Source organism: Arachis hypogaea, chromosome 18 (assembly GCF_003086295.3).
Source record: "Arachis hypogaea cultivar Tifrunner chromosome 18, arahy.Tifrunner.gnm2.J5K5, whole genome shotgun sequence".
NCBI classification, from domain to species: domain Eukaryota; kingdom Viridiplantae; phylum Streptophyta; class Magnoliopsida; order Fabales; family Fabaceae; genus Arachis; species Arachis hypogaea.
Window position 1 is genome coordinate 47,488,781 of NC_092053.1, and position 6,789 is coordinate 47,495,569.

General features: G+C 36.2%; 1 non-coding gene across 1 annotated transcript; it reads left to right on the plus strand.

The window, feature by feature from the left end:
- Positions 1–3,499: 3,499 nt before the first annotated feature.
- On the plus strand, positions 3,500–3,607 carry LOC112773587 (small nucleolar RNA R71). The gene has a single exon (XR_003188131.1). It is a non-coding gene; the product is annotated as a small nucleolar RNA R71 (small nucleolar RNA).
- Positions 3,608–6,789: the final 3,182 nt, after the last annotated feature.

The window sequence follows — 6,789 nt, forward strand, 5'->3', positions numbered from 1 at the left end:
ATTGATTCGTTGAGGAGGGTAAAATCTTGCTAAGAATTTGTTCACCACATCCTCCCAAGTTGTCAAGCTCTCCCTTGGGAAAGATTCCAGCCACTTGGCTGCCTTGTCCCTGAGTGAGAAAGGAAATAAGAGCAGTCTATAGGCATCAGGATGAACACCATTAGATTTTACTGTGTCACATATTCTCAGGAAGGTGGTCAAATGTTGATTGGGGTCTTCTTGAACACCTCCTCCAAACGAACAGTTGTTCTGAACAAGGGTGATGAGCTGTGGTTTAAGTTCAAAGTTGTTGGCATGGATTGTTGGCTTTTGGATGCTACTTCCACAATTTCCTGGGTTTGGATTGATGTAAGAGCCCAAAACTCTTCTATCCTCCCCAGCATGATTTGCTCCACCTCCTCTGCCATGGTTGTGAGTCTCTTCTTCATGATGATTTTCCATGTTTTCTTCCATGTTTGGTTCAAAGTATTCCTCAAAGTGTTCCTCCTCTTCTTCAGCACCAACTACACGTTCTTCTTTTGCCTCCCTCCTTAGTCTAAGGAAGGTTCTCTCAGGTTCAGAATCAAAGGAAGTTGAAGCCCCGCTTCTTCTCCCTGTCATACAACCAACAAGTACAAGCAAAGAAAATAGATGAAGACACTATTTGTGTCAGAATTACTGTTAGTTGTGGGTGATGCAATATATCAAACAGTTAGTGGGTTAGCAAACAGAATTGAAAATAACAAAGAAAAACAAAAGAGTAGAGGGGGAAGGGAAGAAGTTTAACTAAAACAAAAAGTAAATTACTCAAACAGAAAAATGAAATTCACAAAATAAAAATGCTCAATCTAGTGATCTTCCAATTTAATCATTGTTGATGCACTATCAATCCCCGGCAACGGCGCCATAAACTTGATGCACGGAAAACTTTTCTCTCAACAAATCTCCCTTCGGCAAGTGTACCGAATTTGTCGTCAAGTAAAAACTCACAATAGAGTGAGGTCGAATCCCACAGGGATTGATTGATCAAGCAACTTTAATTAGAAGAACGTTCTAGTTGAGCAAATCCAGAATTTGGGTTGAGAGTTACAGAAAATAAAATGGCGGGAATGTAAATAACAGAAAAGTAAATGCTAGAATTAAAGGACTGGAAGTAAATGACTGAAAATAAAATGCAGAATTGTAAATGGGAATGGGGGATTTGCTCATAAAAGTAAATGGTAGAAATTAAAGAGAATGGGTAAGATCAGAGATGGGGAGTTCATTGGGCTTAGGAGATGTTGCAATTCTCCGGATCAAGTTCATTTTCATCTCTTCCTTAATCAATGCACTCATTGATCTCCTTGGCAATCTTAAGTGATTAAATTACAATTTCTTGCAATTCAATCTCTCAAATCTTGATCAATAGCCAATTCCTTGGTCAATTGCTCATGAGAAGAGATGAAGTATGGTCACTGATTATACCACATGCATTTCCCAAATCAAGTATTGAGAGGGTTATAGTCATATACCCATCCAAACCCAATTTGGTCCAGCATGAGAAAGCATTTCTAGCTTGATCTCTTCATTCCTCTTTCAAGGTTCAAAAGAGATCCAAGTTTGAATAGCTTCTCTTCTAAGATAACTACTCAATTGGATGAAGATCGAAAGTTTTCAAGTAAAATCAAGAGGAAAGATAGAAGAAGAATAATGAAAATTAGTATTGATCCATCAAATTACAACAGAGCTCCCTAACCCAATGAAAGGGGTTTAGTTGTTCATAGCTCTTGAAAATGAAAACAAAGATGGAGAATACATCATAAAACTAGAATTTACAAAGAAAGTAAAATACAGAGAGTAGTTCTCTTTTTCCAGCCTCTCCAACTTCTTCTCAATTCAAAGCTACTCCTATATATACTACTCTTCTCAGCTTCTAGTGTGATTCTTCAAGTCTTGGGCCATTGGATCTTGAGTTTGAAGCAGTTCCATTCTTTATTTGGGCTTGGCTTTACTTGCAGAGAGAAAGTGCGAAGTGGGCGGAGACTTTAGTTCAGGACGTTAGGGGTGTTAATATTTAGTGAGAATATAAGTTCGAGAACGTTAGTGACACTTAACATTGTCACTAACGTTCCAATGCACCCCTTTGCCTCACGTTAAAACCCACGTTAACTAGGTTAACGTGGCTTTTAACGTTGCCTTTTTAACCTTCGAGAACGTTAGTGACACTCAACATTGTCACTAACGTTCCAGTGTGCCCCTTCTTGCTTCACGTTAAAGCCCATGTTAACTAGGTTAACGTGGCTTCTAACGTGGCCTTTGCCATCCTTTGAGAACGTTAATGACATTCAACATTGTCACTAACGTTCCAATGTGCCCCTAGGTCTCACGTTAGAGTCCACGTTAACTCGGTTAACATGGCTTCTAACGTGGCCATCCTTAGCCATCCCAACGTTAGTGACAATGTTGAGTGTCACTAACGTTGGCTCATCCTTCATTCCTCATCGTTAGCTTCCACGTTAACCAAGTTAACGTGGAAGTTAACGTGACTCTTGGGGGTTGTGTGGTTGCTTCAACGTTAGTGACAATGTTGAGTGTCACTAACGTTGTCGACAACTCTTCATCCCTTACGTTAGTTCCCACGTTAACCAAGTTAATGTGGGAGTTAACGTGGTACTTTGCATCATAGGCCAACGTTAGTGACAATGTTGAGTGTCACTAACGTTGGCTTCTCTTCCCCCCTTAACGTTAGAGGCCACGTTAACTAGGTTAACGTGGCTTCTAACGTGGCCACTTATGAGTAATTGCCAACGTTAGTGACAATGTTAAGTGTCACTAACGTTGGCTCAACTTCTCTTCTCCACATTAGAGTTCACGTTAACTTAGTTAACGTGACTCTCTAACGTGGGCATTGATGGCTTTTTGAGAGTGTTATTGGCAATCACTTTTCTCATTAACCTTGCAAGTTACCTCCCCTATTCTCACTTCCTTTTGGTCCTGAAATCAAGCAATAAAGTGCATCAAAGCTCTAGTCCAAGTCATGAGTAATGCAACATAATATTTGTCACTAAACTTATGCAAAATCCTCATGAAATTATGTAAAATGCACAATGTATGCTTGAATCAAGGCATAGGTGAATATCTACCCAAAACTAGCTTATTTCCTAAAGAAATGCATGAAACTAACCTAAAAACAGTAAAGAAAAGGTCAGTGAAACTGGCCAAGATGCCCTGGCATCACAGCTTGCATTCCATTCAGACTCTGAGAAATCATATTGACTTGCTGAGTCAATATTTTATTCTGAGCCAATATGGCATTCAGAGTATCAATTTCAAGAACTCCCTTCTTCTGAGGTATCCCATTACTCACAGGATTTCTCTCAGAAGTGTACATGAACTGGTTATTAGCAACCATGTCAATGAGTTCTTGAGCTTCTGTAGGCATTTTCTTTAGGTGAATGGATCCACCTGCAGAAGTATCCAATGACATCTTAGCTAATTCAGACAGACCATCATAGAATATATCCAGGATGGTCCATTCTGAAAGCATGTCAGAAGGACACTTTTTGGTCAGTTGCTTGTATCTCTCCCAAGCTTCATAGAGGGATTCACCTTCTTTCTGTCTGAAGGTTTGAACATCCACTCTAAGCTTGCTCAGCTTTTGAGGAGGAAAGAACTTGGCTAAGAAAGCAGTGACCAGCTTATCCCAAGAGTTCAGGCTATCTTTGGGTTGAGAGTCCAACCATACTCTAGCTCTGTCTCTTACAGCAAAAGGGAAAAGCATGAGCCTGTAGACTTCAGGATCTACTCTATTAGTCTTAACAGTATCACAGATCTGCAAAAATTCAGTTAAGAACTGAAAAGGATCTTCAGATGGAAGTCCATGAAACTTGCAGCTCTGCTGCATCAGAGAAACTAATTGAGGTTTCAGCTCAAAATTGTTTGCTCCAATGGTAGGGATGGAGATGCTTCTTCCATGTAAATTGGAATTGGGTGCAATAAAGTCACCAAGCATCCTCCTTGCATTATTATTATTTTTGGCTGCCATCTCCTCTTCTTGTTCGAAAATTTCTGAAAGGTGCTTGCTGGTTTGTTGTAATTTAGCTTCTCTTAGTTTCCTCTTCAGAGTCCTTTCAGGTTCTGGATCTGCTTCAACAAGAATATTCTTGTCCTTGCTCCTGCTCATATGAAAAAGAGGGAACGGAAAAATAATAATAATATGGATCCTTTTTATCCAGGTATAAAGGTTCCCCTGTGTGGGTAGAAGAAGAAAAGAATGTAATGTAAAGAAAGAAACACAAGGGTGAGGAGAGCAGAGATGTGAGATGAAGAGAAGTGTTAGTAGATGAATAAATAAATAGAAGGAGATGAGAGAGGAAGAGGATTTTCGAAAATTATTTTTGAAAAATGGTTAGTGATTTTCGAAATTAGTTTTTGAAAAAGGTTAGTAATTTTCGAAAATTAGGAATAAAATTAAAATAAAAAATTAAAATAATTAGTTAATTAAAAAGAATTTTTGAAAAAGAGGGAGATATTTTCGAAAATTAGAGAGAGAGAGTTAGTTAGGTAGTTTTGAAAAAGATAAGAAACAAACAAAACGGTTAGTTAGTTAGTTGAAACAAATTTGAAAATCAATTTTGAAAAGATAAGAAGATAAGAAGTTAGAAAAGATATTTTAAAATCAAATTTTTGAAAAAGATATGATTTTGAAAAAGATAAGATAAAAAGATATTTTTGAAAAGATATGATTGAAATTAGTTTTGAAAAAGATTTGATTTTTAAAATCACAATTAATGACTTGATTCACAAGAAATCACAAGATATGATTCTAGAACTTAAAGTTTGAATCTTTCTTAACAAGTAACAAACTTGAAATTTTTGAATCAAAACATTAGTTGTTGATGATATTTTAAAAAATTATGAGATAAAATTAAGAAAAAGATTTTTGAAAAATATTTTTAAAATTTTCGAAAATAAATAAGAAAAATAAAAAAGATTTGATTTTTGAAAAAGATTTTGAAAAAGATAAGATTTTTAAATTTAAAATTTGATTTGACTCATAAGAAACAATTGAATTTTTAAAAATTTTTGAAAAAGTCAATCCAAATTTTCGAAATTTATGAGAGAAAGAAGGAAAGATATTTTTTTGATTTTTTGAATTTTTAATGATGAAAGAGAAAAAACATGAAAATGATGCAATGCATGAAAATTTTGGATCAAAACAATGAATGCATGCAAGAATGCTATGAATGTCAAGATGAACACCAAGAACACTTTGAAGATCATGATGAACATCAAGAACATATTTTTGAAAAATTTTCAATGCAAAGAAAACATGCAAGACACCAAACTTAGAAATCTTTCATGTTCAGACACTATGAATGCAAAAATGCACATGAAAAATAAGAAAAGACACAAAACAAGAAAATATGAAGATCAATCAAGAAGGTTTATCAAGAACAACTTGAAGATCATGATGAATGCAATGTATGAATGCAATTTTCGAAAAATGCAAAATGAATATGCAATTGACACCAAACTTACAATTTGACTCAAGACTCAAACAAGAAACATGAAATATTTTTAATTTTTTATGATTTTATTAATTTTTTTTTTTTTGGATTTTTGTATTATATTTTTCGAAAATCATTTGAAAAAGAAAAATAAGGATTTCAAAATTTTTAATATGAATTCCAGGAATCTTTCACTCTTAGTCTAATGCTCCAATCTGAGGGTTAGGCATGGCTTAATAGCCAGCCAAGCTTTAGTATGGAATTACATGCATTGAAGTGATTAGTTGAAGCCTTAGTCCAAACGAATTTAGACATGGCTTTACAGCCAGCCAGGATTCAACAATTCATCATGAAACACTAGAATTCATTCTTAAAAACTCTAAAGAAAAATATATTTTTGAAAACATTTTTTTTTCGAAAATTTATTTGAAGAAAAATGAAAACAAAGAAAAATTTTTTGAAAAAGTTTTTTGAAAATAAAATAAGAAGAAAATTACCCAATCTGAGCAACACGATAAACCGTCAGTTGTCCAAACTCAAATAATCTCCGGCAACGGTGCCAAAAACTTGGTGCACGAAATTGTGATCTCAGGCAACGGCGCCAAAAACTCTGTACGCACGTCTTAATAAATCGTTTTTCATTCACAACTTTGATACAACTAACCAGCAAGTGCACTGGGTCGTCCAAGTAATAAAACCTTACGTGAGTAAGGGTCGATCCCACGGAGATTGTTGGTATGAAGCAAGCTATAGTCACCTTGTAAATCTCAGTCAGGCGGATAATAATTGATTATGGAGTTTTCGAAAATAAATAATAGATAGACAGAAAATAAAGATAGAAACACTTATGTATATCATTGGTGAGAATTTCAGATAAAGGTATAGAGATGCTTTCGTCCCTCTGAACTTCTGCTTTCCTGCTGTCTTCATCCAATCAGTCCTACTCCTTTCTATGGCTGGCTTTATGTAAGGACATCACCATTGTCAATGGCTACTTTTCATCCTCTCTGGAAAATGGTCCGATGCGCTGTCACTGCATGGCTAATCGTCTGGAGGCATCACCGTGGTCAATGGCTGCATCCTATCCTCTTGTGAAAATGGTCCAAATGCTTTGTCACAGCACGGCTAATCATCTGAGGTTCTCGATCATACTGGAATAGGATTCACCCTCCTTTTGCGTCTGTCACTACGCCCAGCACTCGCGAGTTTGAAGTTCGTCACAGTCATTCAATCCCAGAGCCCTACCCGGAATACCATAGATAAGGTTTAGACTTTCCAGACTCTCATGAATGCCGCCATCAATCTAGCTTATACCACGAAG